This window comes from Cynocephalus volans, chromosome 12 (assembly GCF_027409185.1).
Source record: "Cynocephalus volans isolate mCynVol1 chromosome 12, mCynVol1.pri, whole genome shotgun sequence".
NCBI lineage: Eukaryota > Metazoa > Chordata > Mammalia > Dermoptera > Cynocephalidae > Cynocephalus > Cynocephalus volans.
In genome coordinates this window covers 18,988,298-19,009,051 of record NC_084471.1, presented here as the reverse complement: position 1 = coordinate 19,009,051, position 20,754 = coordinate 18,988,298, and positions in this window count along the sequence as shown.

Genomic DNA, 20,754 nt, shown 5'->3' with positions numbered 1-20,754 from the left:
GCCAGTTTTGCCCTTTCCTAACCTGGCCTACCACTCATTGTCCCCTGCCCATGTTTTCAGAAGATCCCACACTTAGGTGCCTGACTCTCTTTCCTCGCAGTCAGGACCTTTCTGACCCTCTACTCTCCCTGTTGAAATGTGGACATCCTGTCTCTCGGCTTCCTCAGGGCCTGCTCTCGGAGTGCAGCTAATCTGCAAATGTGATATGGGAATGCATGTGTTTCTCCCTACCCCAGATAACAAGTTTGTATTTCATTTGTACTCAGACACAGACAAGCAGGGAGGCTGGAGAAGCAGGGCCAAAACCTTGTGACAGCATCAGAGTCACTGTCGCGCAACCTTCTTGCTAGTGTTTTTATTTCACAGAAAGCAAAGAACAAGCCAACTGGCAAACAAAACAGAAGCTGTTTTGCAAATTTAGGTCCAAACTATGGTTCACTGTGGCTCTGAAGTTTTATTTTTTAAATTTTTTCTGGTTGAACTGTTATATAACAAGGCTTTCTCTAGCTTGTAGTTGAATACCATGTTTTTTTGGATGATCTGTATAAACAAGACAAATATGTTAAAAACACTGTATCACCACACTCCCAGTGACACAGATGAGGTGGTTTCCATCTCCTTCTGTGCATGGAGACCGTTCCTCACTGACAGCATTCTGACAGAGGTGAGGTGACAGGAATCCCAATTCCCTGAGTTCTCTTCCAGCACCCTTCCCCTCCCCCTGGGCTTAGGATTCTAGGTGTGTCTGTGGCAATGCAGGTTGTTTCTAGCAGACCTTTAGTCTTGTTCTTTAGCTTCCTTTTGACTGGACCTCTGAGATGCAAGTCTGGAAGATTCCTTTTGCTCATTTTCCCAGAACCACCCAAGCCCTGTCTTCTTCCTCCTCCCCCTCTTTGTCTTCTGAGTCACGGGATCCTCCCAGCTAAGGGTTATCTCATTTCCTCAGTTACTAGGGAGGAAAGAGAGGAAGAGCCCATCCCATGGGAGAGACCAGTCTCTGCTTCAACCTCCCACCAAAACCTACAGTCCCACTTCGGCAGCCCCAGTGTTGACCATCCTGAACCTGATCAGTATGAAAATTCCTTCCCCCCCTTAACGGGGAGGATTGATCTTCCCCTTACAGCTGGCAAACACAAGGTGACCAATCCATGGATTTGCTTTCCAGGGCTGTGGCAGACATTACTAATCAATTGTGATTTTCCACTGAGCCTGGGGAGGGCTGCACCCCAGCAGGCATGATCAATCTGTTGAAGTTTATGGGAAGACCAAAGACATCTGTCCATCCCCCTCTCAGTGATGCTTCTGTTGTCCATGTGGGCAGGTGGGGGGTAGGGACAGTTCTTCCGTTGCCTGCAGCTAACAAGGCATGGAAGCTGGGGAGTGAGGAAAAAAGCCAGTTTCATAGCTTTCATGTGGATTTAGCTTTAAGGTCAAGAGCTTTACCTGGTTCATGGGCGTGAATGTGGCATCTCTGTTCATTTTCTCCGCCGAATACGAAACAAAAAGTGCAAGAAACCAACTACCCTGATGGTTCCAGTAGACATTCTCCCTGGGGAGGAATAAGGAATGCATCGCACTGACTCCAGCAGCCAGAGGGTCTCGGTGGAGGAGGAGGAGTGTCAGAGGCTGGGGACAGGCGGGGTGGGCCGAAGCATTCAGTTCCCTGGCAGGCCTGGTGGCCCAGGGTGATCCGGCAGAACAACACATATTCTCCTTGTCTGCTGCTGGTATTTAGACACTGCTGGAATGTCCTGGCAGGACTGTCTGTCCAAATCCACTCAAAATTGATTTTTGTGTCTTTGATGGGGAATTTTGGCCAGGATCCCTGTAGCCCCCCGATTCAGCTAGACATTCTCCACTCCCTTGTTTAGCTTATTAGCTGCTTCTCTGCGGGAGTCTGGGCCTTCGTCTTCCTTCTTGAGCCAGTTCAAATGATCCGAAGCTGTAGGAAGGACTGAGGTGGGTCTGCACCGCGAGTCTGAAATGCCCAGATGCATTTATTTAAAGCAGCAGCCTCTCAGCAGGGTTGACACAGCTCAACACTGAAATATTGGGTTCTCAGCCAGGATCTCCCTGCTTTTGCTGGAGAGCCAGGAAATGGGTAGGAATGTCCTGACAAGAGCAGAGGAAAAGAAGTGAGTCAGAAAAGAGAAGCAGAGGCTGTACAGGACACATCCTCGCAGGGTTCATGGCAGGCCCAGCTCCTGCACTCGAGGCCGCTGGCTGGAGGTTGCTCACACAGTCAGCAGCAGGCAGAGGTGCTGAGAGGTCGGGGGGGCTAATCCTGTCTGCTGGGAATTCACCATCAGGCACGAGAGATGACAAGTACGAGTCTAATTAAAGTTAAAATGGGAACAAGACAGTAGACAGCTACAACATGCGAAGATATCAGAGGAGGTGGAAGTACAGTCTTCTCTGTAGGCTCTAAAACTAGGTTTTGAGTAGTTTTAGCATCTTTGTGTCTGTGTGTGTTCGTGTGTGTGTGTGTGTGTGTGTGTGTGTGTGTGTGTGTGTGTGTGTGTGTATTGATAAAGAGTTCTCTGTCCTCTGGACTGCTGGTTTTCGTTCTCAATCTTGGCTGCTTGGCTGTGCACTGGAACCAGCTGGTGAGCTTTAGGAAATACCGATGGCATCCCCCACCTCCAGAGATTCTGTGGCAATGGAGTCTGAGTCTAGGGAGGGAATCTCAGGGACTGGCAAGGTCAGGCTGTACAGGGATTGGCTGGGTTCTGGTGCTCGTCTGCTTTGATTGGTGAGTTGGAAATGGTGGTGATGGGGTAGAGGAAAGTTCCTGTGAGACAAATGGAAGACATTGTCCTTTACTTTCTCTGGGGGTTAAGGAGGAGGGGGTGGTCTCTGGGTTGTGTTTGTATGGAAGATGAACCCACAAGAGTCACAGTTTCACTTCTTTAATGCCAGCATGTATTCCAGAGAGGGCCTTCCCCAATCCCTTCTTTCCTACTTCCCTCCCTTGCCTTTATCCACACATATTTACTGAGCATGTGCCATATCCCAGGCACAATTCTGGGGATCTGGCATGAGCAAGGCAGATTCGTTCTTGATTTCAAGGAGCTGACATCTTAGGTGCTTACCATAAAGCAAACAGGGGCAGTGGTGGAAACGTGTGTGTGTTCTGCAGACAGGACTTTTCCTGAAGAGTCAGCAGTTGGTGCCTGAATGCTATATTTTGTGGTAAAGTGCAGCGCCAATATTTTAAGATCATGCATTTGCATTAAGATGTTGGGCTCTGTTGATCATAAAGGACTAACAATGACTCAGAGTTCAAACATACTAACTTATTAAGTATTGGATAGACAGAAGAGTTTTAATAATGTATGGGTAAGGTATAAAGAGTAACAATAAACAAAGCAGCCATGAACCTGATGCCCAGATTAAGAAATAAAACATTTCATTTATCTTTAAAGCCCTGCCGCCATCTTGAATTTTGTGTATAACATTCCCTAGGCAATACGCAGTTTACTTGTGCCTGACTTTGAACTTCATACCATACCCTCATATAATAGTCCATTAGTTGAAAATACCACACTTCACTCTTTCCACAGTTGGATTGTCTTCAGGTTTATTTTTTATTTTTATGTTTTTTAATGAACATTGCTTCTAAGAACATTCTTATATACATATGTCTCTTTGTCTGTAGGAGTCAAATTGCTGGGTACTGGATTATACAAACCTCAACTTTAAACATATATGTACCCTGTGATCCAGCTACTCTTCTCTTAGATATTCATCCAAGAGAAGTAAAAGCATGGGTCCACACAAAGACTCACACATGAGTATTCATAGCAGCTTTGTTTGTAATAGTCCAAAATTAGAAACAAACCAAATGTTCTTTAACAGGTGATGGATACACAAATAGTGATATGTCCATACAATGGAATACCACCCAGCAATAAAAAGGAATGAATTACTGATACACACAATAACATGGATAAATCTCAAAATAACTGTGCTGAATAAAAAAAGCCAAAGCAAAAAATGTAAATTGTTTTCCAAAATGATTATATTAATTTAATACTCCCTCTTATAGGTGGAGTTTCCCTTGTTCTGTATCTTTCCCCAAAACTTGATATTGTCAGATTATTAATTTTTGCCAGTCTAGTGGTATATAATGTAGTATCTTGCATTTCCTTGACTGCTAACATGGTTGAGTACTTTTCTTACATTTCTTATGTTTATTGGCCATTCATGTTCTTTCTCTATGAAGTGATTATTTAATACTCTGCCCATTTGTCTATTGGGTTGTTAGCCTCATTTTTATTGATTTATCATTTTTTATATATTTTAGAAACAATTATTTGTTGGCTTCATGTGTTGGAGAGAGAGAGTGCCTCCCAGCTGTCCTGGCATCCCGGCTAAGTCCAGTGTCCCACTCTCCCTGCCAAGGCACCCAACATGTGCTGAGCCCCAGATGACCACAACCCCATTGTAACTATGGTTTTTCAGCTAAAGTTTATTTTCTCTTTAAATTGCTCATTCTTTCAGTAAACCTCCATTATTAATCTCTTATTCTGTTTCTTCCTATCTGCCCTTTCAGATAACACCTCTGGTATAGAAGTCATGAGCTATGTGCCTAAGGTTTTTTTCAGGATCGTCAGGGTTAGCTTGTCCCAACACAAACCAGACAAGGCTGGCTGAGCCCACAGACATCTCTACTGAGCCTGCAAGAATGTCTGAATTTTGACATCAGAGGGCCAAAGGCTCTACCTCTAGATCCTATTAACACCACTGTCTTCTGAACATGCAGATGGTACAGGACTCCTTCAAGTCCTTCAAGCAGTCACAGTCCCCCCACCGTACACCACCCCTAACTACTTCCCCATAAATATACCATCCTTCTCTTTGAGGGTAAGAGAGATCTGAGATGCAAATCTCTCTCCTTCTCACAATGGCTGCCTTGTGATGAAATGTTCTTTCTCTACTGCAAAGGCACGTGCTTCAGTGATTGGCTTTCTATGGCTTGCGGGCAAACGTGTCACACTCAGTTCAGTAACACCATCGACATCACAGTGAGCAGGACAGCTGCTCAACTCGTTGTGTAACTGTTACATTTCAAGAGGACGCATCTGCATCACTGGAAAAGTGTGGTGAGACATTATGATGAGATAGACAAAGAATTAATTATAGAGGCGGACAGAAAAGCTGATTCAAATCTTGATTCTCTCTCTTCCTAGACCGAGTATATTGGGTGAGTTACTCACCCAGGCTCATTCAGGCTCAATTTTCATTAATTGTGATAACAAAATATTTTCTGAGAACTTATTTTGGAGCTACTTACTATGTTGGAAATTTACATATATTATTTTGTCTGAATCCTTGCTCTAGTCCTATGAGGCAGATGCTGTTACTACAAGGCTCAGAGAGAGTTAAAACCATGTCCAAGCTCACTTGGATGGTAAGTAGCAAAAATTAAAACCCAGGCTGTATGACTTCAGAGCCTGAGCTCTCACCAGGACCTTGGAATAATAATATTTTCTCACTAGCTTTTCTGAAGGTGACTCTACCTATCATGTGAAAGCAGAAAGCAGCTAGATTTATACTAGTGCCCGATACACAGGAGCTTCCTAATCGTGGTCTGATGATCTTTCAAGGAAGGTTCTTTAAGATTCTAGGTTAACCCTTCCCTAAATCACAACATTATACTACTACAGGGACTCAAAAGAGACAAAATATCTAACAGTGTTTTCTAATGTTCTGTGTCACACTTACAGCGATCATAATAGATCCATATTTACACAGCGCCTCAATGAGATGCACTTCCTATGATCCGAGCTTACTTCCTGGCATCACCATAAAGTTGAACATTCTTCAACTGTTCATAGAGAGATGAAAAAGCTATATCAGGATAACACTATTCATTTCTATTATTACTATAAGATTGCTCAGATCTCATGAGAAAATTAATGTGTGATGAGTCAAAGTATCATTTAGTATTTTTGTAGCGTGTTTTCATAGGGAAATCTTCAGGCCAGCTCCTTGTATTAATCTTTCAGCTTTCACTTTTCAGTCCCTATCTTGCTCCCCTTCTTTGTGGCATTTGAAACTGCTGGGCACTCCTCCTGCCCAGTTGGCTTCCAGGATATCACTCTCTCCTTGTTTGCTTGCTCCTGAAACTACTCTTCACTTTGGCTCTTTCTTTAATTTCTGCCCAGCCCTTAAATGTTGCAGCTGCTACTTATGAGGCAAAGCATCATCCATCCATCCATCCATCCATCCATCCATCCATCCATCCATCCATCCAACAAAGACTTATTGAGCACCTACTATGTGCCAGGCATTGATCCACATGCTGGGGATGCAGCAGTGAACAGACCAGACAAAGATGCCTGCCCCTGTGGAACTTCCATTCTGAAGAGGGGTTGGGGGAAGACATAATGAACAAACTGGATCTGTAAAATCTGTAGTGTGATAGATGGTGATAAGTGATATGAAGAGAGAAGCAGGCGAGGAGGAGGGAGGCTAGAGTTAGGAGTGATTTTGATTCTAAATAAGATGGTCAGGGAAGTTCTCATTGAAAAGATATTTAGGCAAAGACTTGGAATCAGCGGGGCAGTGTGCTGTGCAGACATCTGGGGAGGAGCTTTCAAAACAGAGGGAACGGCAAGTGCAAAGGCCCGAAGCAGGAGCCTGCCCAGGGTGTCTGTGGACCCTCGGTGAGGTTGGCATGGAGTGAGTGATGTGCAGGTCGGAGAGGAGGTCAGAGGGTCAAGGTCCTCTGGGCCTCTGATATCACCATGAGGACTCTGGCTTTTGGCCATTGCATGGTTTTGAGCAGAGGAGTCCTATCTGACTGATGTTTTAGAAAGATTACTCTTGGTGCTGGTGGAGAACAGACCAAGGTTATTGTTGAAATTCAGGTGCCAGATCATGGTGACCTGGTCTAGGGTAGTAGCTTGTATGAGTCAATGACAGATGAACTGGCTTGGGATTCCCAGCCCCTGAGTTACAGTCCCAGCTCTGTGTGTTCAGTAGACAGGCCTGCCATAATGTTTTTAGGAATACGGACAAGTGTACCCATAGAGGTCCCCAAACATTGGAAAGGTTTTAATCAAGCTAACAGACTTTTAAATAAAATGACTTCATTTCTCCTTCCTTGACAAATGTACCTTCATAATGCCAAGAAAAATTATTATCAGGGTATTGTCATATTTCCCTGTAATCACTGAAGTGACTGAAAATCCCACGGTCAGGGCTTCTTCCTCCACCTTGGCTGTGACCTTCTCAGGAGCATGTGTGATCGACTCCCGTGAGCTGATACTGCACAACATGTTCTCCTCCCTTGCTGTCTCTGATTTGTAGACTTCTCTCTGTTTCACAGTCATGGGTTTCGGTCCAGGACCTGGGTGCCCCTGGGGTCCAAATCAAAGGGAACTAACATTACTTTCCCAGGTTCAGGAAAGGCACGTCTTTCTCTTGATAGTGGTTCTGGTCTCCCTGCTGGAGAAGCATGTCTAATCCCATTGGGTAAATTCTATTTTTTAAAACAACTTTACTGAGATATAATGTGCATACCATAAAATTCTTTGGTTTAAAATGTACATTTCAGTGATTTTTTAGTATATTCGCAGAGATGTGCATCCATCACTACTATCTAATTTTAGAACATTTTTATCACCCCAAAAGAAATTCTGTACCTGCTAATGATCACTCTCCATCCCCTCTCCTGCCCCTTGCAGCCCCTGGCCACCACTAATCCATTTTCTGTCTCTGTAGCTTTGCTTATTGTGGATATTTTATATAAGTGAAATCACACAATGTGTGGTCACTGGTAACTGGCTTCTTTTATATAGCACGTTTCCAAGATTCATTCATGTTATTGCATGTGTCAGTACTTCCTTTTTTATGGCTGAATAATATTTCATTATATGAATATACCACATTTCATTTACCCATCCTTCAATTGAGGGGCATTTGAGTTGTTTCTACTTTTTGGTTATTATGAATAATGCTGCTTGGATTACTTGCAAAGAAGTTTTTGAGTAAACTCATGGTTTCATTTCTCTTGGGTATATACCCAGGAGTGAAATGCTAGGTCATTCGGAGGAACTGCCAAACTGTTTTCCACAGCAGGTGCACCATTTTACACTCCCACCAACCACATATGAGAGATCCAGCTTCTTCACATTCTTACCGCTTCTTGCTGACATCTCCCTTTTTGATTATAGCTGTCAGAGGTGTCTTGTGCTTTTGATTTGCATTTCCCTGGTGAGTAATGGTGTTGAACACCTTTCATATGCTTATTGGCCACTGGTATATCTTCTTTGGAGAAATGTCATTTCACATCCTTTGCTTATTTTTAATTGGGTTGTCTTTTGATTGTTGAGTTGTGAGTATGTGTGCTTTATATATTTCGTATGCTAGTCCTTTATCATTATCTGTAATTATTTTCTCCCATTCTGTGGGCTGTCTTTTCACATTCTTAATTTAACTCTATTATTGACCTTTTTAGGTTTTAGGACATTGTCTAGGTCCTTGTACTCCCAACCTTTATCAAATCATAAAACATTAGGGAAAGGAAAAAACATTTATTAGGTACATTTCATAAGTTTTCCATTTTAATCCCTGCAATAGGCCAATGGTATATATTACTGATCCTATTTTACAATAATAAAACTGAAGCTCAGAAATGTTAAGGAACTTTATAAAAATAAAATGCTGATATCACAGAAACAATTAAGGGCCTAGCCTGAAAGACATTCACCTAACGTCACCTCCATTGAAATGAATGGGAATTGTGTGTCTCTGGGAGCCTGGCCTGGGAATGAGAAATCTCAAGTCGAGGCACGTGAGTATTGTTGGTAAGCCATTGTGTTTGCTCTTCCTTTCTGTGGGTGTCGGGACAGCCTCACATGGCAGCTATTTATTATCACACTCGGCATTGCAGCCTGGGAGTTGGCAGAGTCAGGCCCCATGGCACGCTGGGATACTCATTATTGCAGCAGATAAAGGAGCTTGAAATCACCAGCTGGCTGGGATTTCCTAGTGAGATTAGGAGGACAGATATTGCTGGGAGGGAAAAAGGGCTGTGGCTAATGTCCTGGGAGAATGGCCGGTTGTGGAAGGGCAGGAGGGCCAGCTTTAAACAATCCTCTTTCTCTGGAACATGACATAGGGGGCATTTGATAAAATAGACTCTCAAAGCTGAAATGATGTAGTTACATAGAAAAGAATGCTGTTGGAAATGAGGTTCTTTACTTTAGCTAGCAATTTTTTTTCTGGAAAAATAACCAGATGGATTTTTTTCTTTTCTTTTCTTTTCTCTACGTGTAAAGAAACAGATATTCCAAGTGGGTTTCCTCAAACTCCCAGGTCAGTTAGAAATGGCCGGTGTTGGAGATACAGATTCAGTAGCTGTTTTTCCTTCCTGTCCAAGATGCCCCTTCTTGTTCCCAGTCACTTTTTACATCAGCAGAGTTCAGGGGAAAAGATGGATGGCACTGGCCAGTGCTGTGCTCTGTTAGTGGAGTGGCTTTCACAAGAGGGTTAAAAAGCCTTCAAGAGCTCTCCAAATATATGCTGGGATTTTCCAGCCCTGGGTCCTTATAGGGATGTATAGAGATGGTTGTTTGTTCAATGCTGGTATAACTGAGTGAGTAGGGTTTGCCAAGGTTTGGGAACCTCTGTTTGAATAAGATACTCTAAATCACTAATTCTTTCAACAGACAATTACAATGACAACACACATGGTATAGCCCAGGTACTGTGTTAGGTGCTCTGAATCACAGTAGATTCGAAGACACGGCCCCTACATTCATAGAGCTAACTGCCCCTTCATTCACAGAGCTAACTGGGTAGGGGGTGCTATCAAGGGGTAAGCAGATTGACTAATACAGTTCAGTGGCTGAAATCCATGAAGGAGATAAAGCGTTCTATTCTCTGAGAAAGCAGATCCAAATCAAACCAAGAAGGTCAGAGGCAATATCCAGGAGAAATTAAGTTTTGAATTTAAAGAGCTGCCTTTAATACATTTTCTAAATTCTATGCTGTTTGTTTCTCTGGGGAAAAATATGTAGGAATCGTTGCACTCTGCATGTCTGCAAGGCCAAGAATGCAAGGCCTTGACCTCTCTTTACCCAGGCCAAATCTCAGAATTGTGTTTGCGTTGAGCACCTTGGAAGGAGAGGTAATATGTCCCTCCAGGACAAAGAACAGGCTGGCTTACTGCTTGCAATAAAAGTGGTGGATTCCCAAGCTCAGTGTTCGTGGTTGAGTTGTGGACTCACTGTATGTGAAGCATCCATCTGGGCTCATTATATTGCCACCATGGGACTTGGGGGCTGGGGGGTTTGACACAAATATGCTGCTGCTCAAGCTGCTTGCTGTGCTGTGAGTAATAACGTTTTTGTCTTTGACCTTCTATCTGGCTTTCAGCCTTATGAATTCAGAGACTTGATTCATCAACACTGCAGGAGTGACTTTTGAGGGCTGACTCACATTAACTGTGCTCGGAAGACTGATGTACAAACCAGCATCATGTTTGAGGGATGTATGAAGAGAACTAGAAGGGGACTGGAGCCAGAGAAGTTACCTGGGGAACTGATTTGACATAGACACTCAAGTCTGCAGTCTAGAGCAGGAGTTGTACAACTATGGCCCATTGGCCAAATATAGCCCACTACCTGCTTCTGTATGGCCCACAAGCTAAGAATAGTTTATATGTTTTTAAATGGTTGAAAAGAATAAAAATAAGAATACCATTTTACAATATGTGAAAATTGAGAACTTCAAATTTCATGGCCTGTAAGCAAAGTTTTATTAAAACACGGCCACACCCTTTCATTTACATTTTGTCTATGGCTGCTTTCACACTAAGACAGTAGCATTGAGAAGCTGGGGCAGAGACCATGTAAGCCTGCTAAGCCTACAATATTTATGCTCTTATCCTTTACAGAAAAAAGTCTAGAGCAGTGATTCTTGAGATGAAATATGCATATAGATCTTCTAGGGAGCTTATAAAAAGGCAGATTCTGATTTAGTGGGTCTGGAGGAGGGACTTGAAATTCTGCATTTCTAACCAGCTCCCAGGTGATGCCAATGGTGTTTGAATGGCAAGGTGAGAGCTCTTTTTGCACTGGGTGGCGCTTGGATGGCCATGCCAACTTCTTGCTTCCCTGGTGCATGTTTTGATCTGACCATCCTCTGCTCTTCACACAGTCTTTCTCCAGACTGGGTTCAATACATCAGAGTAAGTTTTCACATGCTGAACTGTTTCAGCCTGCCTTCCTGAGGTTATAACCAACTTATCAGAATATAGCATATTCTTGGCTTATTCCCATATATGGTTACCATCCATCACATCCATGGTGCAAGTGAGTTTCATGGTTAAAGTCTCAGAGAAAATTCTGATGTCCATATTATTTGGGGGAACCTCATTGTTGGCTTCATGCTGCAATCTACAACCCCTAGACCTAATGGGCAGGATTGGATGCTGCATTGAGAAGAAGATTCTTGGAAGTTCACAATTAGAAGGAAGTTTACTTTATTCCTGAGTAATCTCTCAACAATTCTTTTTAAACTTTTCAGGGCCTTGCTCCCAGTGCCTGGCACCCAGTAGGTGCTCAGAGACATTTACTAAGTGCATGACTAAGCATTTCATAACTTCCTACCATTCAGCATTGCTCAGCCTTCTGGGCCTTCAGCCAGAAGAACCAACTTGCCATTTTCCAAACTGACCTTAGGCTTTCATATGTCTGTGTTTTCTCAATGAATTTTCCTTTTCTGGGAGAGCATTTTCCTACCTTCTCTGCCTGGCAAATAACCTCCAGAAGGTCATTCAAATGGTATCTGTGGTCAGAAGTCCTTCCCATTTGCCCCAGGTGGTATTAGCAGCTCCCATATTCCTCTTGTTCTCCAAATATCCTGGATTAGGACCAGGATGTTCTGAGCCCACCCATATGGCACTGTAGAGGATTCTTAAAGCAAATGTACTTCACACGGCCTGGTTTTCCAAAGCCTTGCAGTTTCAAATATTGACCTTGCAGAGGACTGGAAATTTTCCTCAGGCTATAAAGTCTCTGGTATAAGATAAAGATTTGTGGCACAGCAAGGTTGCTGACTCAAGTACAGACTAGTTACTGATTGAAATGCAAAGATACTAGAAAATTGCTGGAGGGAGAAGGAATGTCTGCTAAGATCAAACTGTTGTTGATAGGACCACTTAATTAACTTACTGTAATGTCATCTGGCTTGTTTCACTGAAAGTTACCAGTCTATATTGTTAAACTATAACCCCACCTATGTTCTCTTCCTGTAACTTCCTGGTCTGGAAAATAAATGCAGGAAGAGAACCCCAATTCCGGGTTAATTTCCCAAGGAAGGGATGCCTCTCACTTGAGCGTTCTGGTTGGAGATTAACCAGTTCGGGGTCTCTCACTGCTCAGAAGAGATGGGCTTTGAGTAATCCTTTGCATCTCCGTCACCCAGGGGAAGTAGGGTGACCAATCCATGCAGGGGAAAGCAACATGGCACCTTGGTTCAAAGTACAGAAAGGAGCCCCTTCTGCTTGGCTGACACAGTCCTACACCAGGGGCTTGGCCAGAGGAGTGCATGGGAGTCATTGGAGTACTCCTTCCACCGAGCACCTTGTGCAGGACATCATGTGCACAACGATGTGCAGTGGCCCTGGTTACAGCAAGCCACCCATGGTACTGCCGCTCTTCCTTTTATGCCTGTGTCCCCAGCTGGATGCCAAGCTCTGTGAAGGAGGGATCATGTCCTATTTGTTCTTGTACCCACAGGGACAAGGACAGGGCTATGCCTTCTTCCCTGGGGGGTAGCGGTGGGGGGGGGGGAAGAAAGAGAAAAAGAAAGAAAGGGAGAAAGAAAAGATGGAAGGAGAAAAGTATCAAATGATAAGCTAAAAGGATAAAGCTTCTCTGATTTAGAAAACACTTACATGCATTAGTGCATTAGATCTTGTGTGTGTAGGTGTGATCGTAACAGTCCAGTGAGGTTTATCACACAAGTTTTCCTTATTTTGTGGCTGGGAAACAGACTCAGAGAGGTCGTTTGACTATCTCAAGGTCACACAGCTCAAAGATCTTAGAGCTGGGTTAGAAATGCAGCTCTCTTTCCTCCTCCCTGTTTGTGATGTATGTGGTCTGACTTTTGGAGGACAGTGCCATTCATCTTTCAAGGCTGACTGACAGAGCTGTCCCAGGAGGAAGGACGACCTTCCGTGTGGTTGCTGTATTAGCTCAGCTCTGGATGGCTTCTTCTGTTTAATAAATTGTGTTAATTTTACTAGTGCTTATTCTTGGCTCCACCAAACAGAAGTGGCTTAGGCAATGTGTTGAAAAAATGTGCTAATTGCAGGCTCCAATTTTCTTCCATCTTAAAATAAATACTTAGCATATTAGTACTTGGAGAGAGAAATGATTTAGTGGAACTGGAGGACTCACAGAAGTTGGTGGCTGGCAGGGAGGGGCTGGAGGGCATGGGAGCAGAATGTGCCAGGATGGAAAAAATAGAAGTTTATGGAAGGCTGTGGGGTCTGGGGTCTACTTAGTGTGAGGAGTATGTACGTGGGTGTGTGCAGGTGGGAGGGGGATGCTGTGCTGGGAGAGGCAAAGGGAAGCCGGTGGCTGGCTGGCTGCTCACCAAACCTGATTCTTCCTCTTCCTGGGTGCAATTCTGTCCTTCAGGAAGTGTTTTTTGAGCATCTATATGTCACTTCTTGAATGAGAGAATGATTCTGCAATCTATGAAACACATGACCTTATACCTTGCCCACTTATAAAGGTCAAATATCAATAGGTTGTATAACATATCACATTCTCTCTTCTTTTGTAACAGTGACCATTGATGGTATGCTTCCAAACTTTATACTATCTCCTAGACCAGAGGAATGGGGCAGACATGGCCCCTGGCCCCATGGAGCTGACTGACAGTGGAGTCCCGGAATACTAGAGCTGGATGGACCTTAAAGCCTTTACTTTGTAGTTGTAGAAACTGAGACCCAGAGAGAGAGAGAGAGAGTGAGTGAACTTGACTGATATCACTTAGCTACTTAGTGGCAGAGCCTGGACCAGAACCCATCTCTTGGTTCTGGGCCCAGCCTTCTTTCTACTTAAATTTTTCTCACTGCTACTAAAATACAGTGTTAATTCAGGATCAGGAGCCACAGATATATGGAGATGTGTTATATTGTATTATTTAGGGCAATGCTAGTGGCTATAGAAAATAAGTTGCCAAATTTCAGTCGCTTAAGCAATAGAAATAGATTTCTCCCTTAAGTAAAGTCCTTTCAGCAGCTGGGGTCCACACAGTCAGTCACTTAAAACATGGCTTCCAAGGTCATCTGGACAGTCGTAGATTTTGCTAGAGGGGGGTTTTCACAGGCCCAGGTCTGGAAGTGGTGCTCCCAATCCATTGGCTAAAATTCAGTCATGTGGCAACACCTTCGTGCAAGGGAGGCTGGGAAATTCAGTTTAGTGCACCCAGGAAGAAGAGGGACAGGGTTTGGTAAGCAGTTAGCCAGTCACTGCCATATACATTATGGATTTCGTTTCAGGATAGTAAAGGGGAAATTACAAAATATTTGTTATAAAAAGAAAACATTGGATATGACAGAGTGGAGAATCATGGTGATATGTGAAATCCCTTTGGGGGAGGTTGTCAGTAGATGTTTCCAGTTTTTCCTTTCCCGTAGCTTTGCAATCCATTCCTAAAGAGTGTTTACTTTGACCTAATGAAGGTCAGCTCAGCCTGGTACAGAAGGGCATAAACCTGACCGTAAGGACAAGGGAGAGAAGTCTTCGAGCAGGCTTTCAGCACGTTCCTGTGCCTTGAGTGTCTGAGGTACTGAGCTGAGCGACACAGGACTGGACACCACTGACAATCTTAGTCCTTAGTGGATGGGATAAGAGCCCTCAAAAGCCCTCCTGTTTACACAGTGCCTCTCATTTACAAAGCTCTTTCTCGAACATTATCTCACTTCAGCATCACAATAACCCTCTGAGATGAAGGAGGGGAGGGGAGGGAAGGAAGGAACAGGGACTGTGGGAGTTCAGAGAGAGGGATTCCTTCTTGCTGAGGAGGGACCCAAGGAGGTCTTGCTGAGAAAGTAGCATTTGAGACGGGCCATGAAGGGTCATGGGAGAGTGGAGGACAGCATTCCAGGTGGGGGCCTGAAAGCATGGGCGTGTCCATGGGACTGGGAGAGATGGTCACATGGCTGGAGCCCAGACCGCATGGGGGAGAACCGTAGGAAGCCAGGCTGAGAAGACCCACTGGGTCAGATCGCAGCATTATCATGATCATTGTCCTCGCTGCCCTCTTTGAAAACACCCTTCCAGACCACCTGCTTTATGCCAGGCCCTTAGCTAGGGGTGGGAGACATGAAAAATACCACGTGCAGTTTCTGTCTTGAAGGAGCTTATAGCCCACTGGGGAGAAAGGCCACATGCAGCAACCTTTAGCCAAATGCACAGGAGCCACTTGGAAAGTTCGCATTTGTGTTTAATGTGTGTATGTGTTCCTGCCCAAATCAAAAGAGTGGAGGCCTCCAAAAGTTCCCCTTTCGTGTGACCTGGAGCTCTCCCTTGAAGGGATCTCTAATTAAGTCTTGGGGAGGCAGTATAGCACAGTGGTTAAGATCACAGTCTCCGGAGTCTGAAGGCCCGCGCTGAAATCCAGGCTTTACCAGTGATGACCTATGACCCCTGGTGGAGTCTAGTTCTCCAGCTTTGTTTACCTTGTCTATAAAAACAGGGCTACAAATGCAACCTGGTTGAGTGAGTATCAATTAGACGATGCACAGAAATACTTTGTACCATGCATGGCACATAATAAACAATAAATGCTAATAAAAAGATGCTGCTGGCTGTGGCTTATATAACTGCTGAGCCACAGGAGAGTCTCTGAGTGAAGAGAGTGCCAAGGCACAGGGCCTTCCAGGGGTCCCACTCAGGAAGCAAAGCCGGGCTGGTGTGCTGGGTCATTGTGGAGCCTTGGTAGCATTTCTTGGCTTAAAGGAGTAGGGATTTCTTAATGTTTCTTGCAGACTCTCCCAGGTGTTTCTTGCAGACTCGCCCCAAACAGTGCCTGGAATGTGGAGAGGATGTTTTGAATGTGTTACTGCTGGCTGTTACATGCCGTCCTAGTGTTTCCAGCAGCTATGCCATGCCGATGTCAGGAACCCAGTTTTGTGGCAGCAGATGATGCGTTCCTCTGACATGTGCTGACTCCTCGAGAGCTTCCTTCCATTCTCCTGTGCCGCAGGGGCTTGCACAGCCTCACGCACAATTGGTTTTCCTCTTCTAAGAGTCTGGAATATTTCAGGCCCTGTGAACTGGCTGTGTTTATTAGATGGCCCTTGTTTTCCACTTCTAAGATAGGAAGCTCATTAGAAACAAGCATGAACAATCAACCTTTAAGCCAGAGTTGAAAATGTCCCTTGAGAACCGGGGATATATTTTAAGGGGGGCATGTTCACAGGCACAGCCCAACTCAGTAGCTAAGTTGCCAAATCAGGTCCTAGGCAACCCACATTCCGAGGATTTCGAGATTCCCGTGAGATGAATGTTTTCCCTCTGTGATCCCATCTCACAGCTAGAAATATGAAGAAACTCAGGGCACAGTATAATATGGTAATTAGTTACAATGGCCTTGGGGGCAGATGACGTGGGCTCATGTTCTGGCTCAGTCACTTACTAATCATGGGACCTTGGACAAGTTACTTAACCTCAGATTCTTCATCTTTAAAATAGTAGTTTGACTTCCAACATTGTCCAAAAAACCCCCAAAAACAAAAAAACCAACAAAAAACAGACCTAGGGGTAGTAATACCCATTACATAGGATTATTGTGAGGCTTAAATGAAATAACGTACATGATTATTAGCTGTTATTATTTCTAGGCGCATTAATTAATTAATTCATTTGTTTATTCAACTGATATTAATTTAGTGCTTTCTTTGTGCCAGTTGCTGTGCAAAGAGATACGTAAATGAATGGGCCCTTGTTCTTGCTCTTAAGGAGGTCACCACTCAGTGGGAGAGACAAAATGGACAAGAGTTGTTATAAAATGGAATGAAAAATGCATGCAGCATGCTTTGGTTGTGGTAGCAGTGACAGTAGTGGTGACAGCACCAGTGTGTTAAGGATGGTAGTAACAATAGTGGTGATGATGATGATGTTGGTGATGTTGGTCCCGGTTTGCTTATGAGAACGGTGGTAATGGTGCTGATGATGGTGACTGTGGGGTGGCGTGGTGGTAACTATTGTGGTAAGGACGTAGGGATGATAGGACAGTGATGCTGACAGTGAAGTTGGTGATCACGGTGGTCATCGTGATGGAGGTGGTGGTAATGATCTACCATGAGGATGGCAGTCATGGTGGTGCTGTGGCTGATGGCCACGTGGTGCTGGTGGTGGCAAAGGGGCTCTTCAGCAATGACGTCCTCCTGGATGAAACACTTGAGCTAGTCTTGAAGGGTGAATACTCTTACAGGCCAAAGATGTTCTCAGGGTTGGGGATACAACGGTGACCCTGATGGATGGGATTTCTGCCTTCCAGACCTTGCTGAAGGGCAGGGATCAGGGTGCCAGACAAGATGACAGGCACAACTATAGAAATATTTGGATATTTCAGCAGGCAGAAGGACTTAGAGGAAATTGGTAGCAGGCAGTCCAGGGAAAGCTTACTGTTCTGTGCATAAGAAGCAACTCTAGGAGGCGGTCCATGTTCAGTAGAAACGCATGGGGCTGTAGTGGACCTTTCTCAATATCACTCAGAAGTTTGGTTGCAGCACTGGGAGAAGGATAGGATCTGATCAAAGAGAGGTTCTTGGATCCCAGAGTCTCTTCTTACATCTTCTCCCTTGTCTCTAAGCCAACTAGAGGAAGCCGCAAATCTCACCCTGCCACAGTGAGAACATCCCTGGGCATCATTAAACAGGTCACTTCACTTCTCAGGTGGAAGCACCTGCATTTGGATGACAACCAAATTTCAGGTTCTTTACCTTTTGTCTGCAGGAGCAAAATGGCTCCCTAAACTGGTCCTTCCCAACAAAGAGACTTCTCCAAACCCAAGTTTTATCTTTCGTTTGAGAAAAGAAATGGCTGCAGTTTTCTAAAGAACCTCTTTTTGGGGGGTGGTGGTGGTGGTGGCTTTGTGCCATGTTTGTCTTGTTTCTGCTGGTGGTGTAAACCCAAGGACCATGTCTGCTGGTCTGGGTACAGGAGAAGATGTCAGAGGAACTAGGGTCATGGAGGGTCATCGAGGAACAAGCTGAGCAGAGTCTCAGGCAGGAACTTGAGGAGGGGCACCCATGGGTGCTTCTGTCCCCCAGTGCACACAGCCCTTGACAGCGCATGTCATCCCTGGTGCTCAGGGGCAACCAGTCCTGTGATAACTCTTGGTGGAAAGTAGAACTGTATGGAGCCTGAAAGAGGAACCTATTGCAGGAACTGCCTCTGGGAACTCACTACAAGCAGAGTTCCCATGACCAGAGTGACACTGAGAGCTGTGTTGTCCCGAAGCTCTCCTAGGAGGTGGCCAGCCTGCCTGGGAGAGCACCAAGAGCCCACGAAGACTGTGGACAGAGCACACTCTTGCATCACAGTGGGCTCTCTTTGATGCCACTACATCTCAGTGGGGTGACTTTGTCCACAAACTTAAGATGTCCAAGCCTTGGTATTCTTATTTTTGAATAAGGCTAATAATAACACTTATCTTATAGAGGCTGCTCTGAGAATTACATGAGATAACACATGTAAAATGCAGACCAGTGCCTGCTGTCTAATTGATGGTAGTTTTTATGGTTTTAACTGCAATTCACTCTAGAGAAACTGAGGCATGGGGCATCTCTAGGCCTCCTAACATTCCTATGCAGAGCACTGAAAATCCGTGGGAAGGAACTTTCATCTCACTGTTGTCCCTCTTGTCTCAAAGTCAGGGGCCGTATTGGGTGGAGGCAGAAAAGGCACAATGGGAGAAGACACATGTTCTCAAATGGCCCTCTCACTGTCTGCATTCCAGCATCACAGCTTCTTTATCATTTAGTACATTTAATCCTTGAGACTTTTAAAACTAGCCCTGCAGTGGATTGAATTGTGTCCCCCAAAAGTTTAATGTGTTGGAGGCTTGGTCCCCACTGTGACAGTGTTAAGAGGGTGGGAAATCCTATTATCATAATTGAAAGGTGGGGCCTTGAAGAGGTGATTAGATTGTGAGGACCCTGCCATGGTAAATGGTTTAATGGTGGTCATGGGAGTGGTGCTGAGGGCTTTAAAAGAAGAGCACCTGAGAAGTTCTCTCTCTGCTCTGCCATTCTGCCATGTGTCACTGTCACCACCAAAAAGGCCTTTATCAGATGTGTTCCCTGGACTTTGGACTTCCCAGCCTCCAAAACTGTAAGGTATAAATTTTGTTTTCTTGCACATTATCCAGTTCCAGGTATTTTGTTATAAGCAACAGAAATGGACTAATACAAGCCCTAGGGGAAGGTGCAGAAAGAGGGGAGGGATGAGCTTTTACAGGACATCTGCTGTGTGTTAGATCTTTTACTGCCATGTGAAGTAGGAGTTTTATTTTCACTGTTATTACTAGAGAGATTAAGTGGTATTTTCATCATCGCAGTTATTTAGGGCAGAATCAGAACTCAAACCTCCACTACAATTGCCTTCTCATCCTTTCCCTTTATGACCCAAAGTTGTCTTTTTCTCTGCTTCTTCATCATGTATAATACCTTAAATTCTTATCCGAGAACAACATAGTTCTCAGCTAACACCTTAGTTATTAGCTAACACCAAGAGGATTAACTGTATGAGTGCTGTGAACACAGCCAGGGATGCAGGCAAATTTCCCAGTTGTGCACTTGGGTGGGCTCAGAAGATAAACTGCCTCTATTAGTGGGCTGCCTCCTGTCTGGGCTTGTGTTTGTTCAGCCTCGGTGGTGTCCTGTGTGCAAAGACATCTCTGCACTGAGCTTGAGCCTGACACTAGAAAGCAGGGTCTGCAGCAGGGGCCACCATGCTGGGTGCAGATACACTGTTGTACTACAGGGAGCACAAATATTTCTTTTCCTACAGAAGCTCCATTCCCCTCCCCCCAACCCCCCCAGCAATATTACTCTAAGGCTGGAGGAACATGTAAATATCTTAGCACAGTGCCTGGTGTATTATAGATGTGCTAAAAGGAATCCCAGTTCCAATTAAATATTACTTCCACTCTGCAGTGCCCATCTCTTTTCAAGGACTTCCCTCCCGCAGTTTTGTTCTTTCCTGCATTCTCATTCATTCTGTTTCTCTCTCATCATTTCTGTTAGGATCTAACATGCTCTAGTGTTTCCCAGCTTTAAAAAGACATTTCCTTCACCCTTCACCTCACCACCCCCTTCAGCTACACCACATTTCTCCAGTCCCTTTTATAGAACTATTTCCTTAAAGAGGTCTTTACTTGCTGCCTTCATTTTCTTACCTTTCATTCATTCTTAAAATATTTGAGTGTGTGCTATTCCATGTACACAAAAGAACGTATGAGTAAGTAACTTATATGTAAATAAGTTCATTATTATTAGGTTAGGCTAAGCTAAGCTGTACTAATATACAATGCCCGAAATTTTAGTAGTTTAATAGGCTGGATATATTGCTCTTTCACGTCACGGACAATGTGATTGGCCAGGTGCAGGCTTGTAAGGGTGTCCTATTCAGGGACCCAGCCTCCTTCCATCCTAGGATGCAGCTGTCTTTAACATGCACTCTTAAAGATTGCTGCAGAAGTGGAGGGACAGAT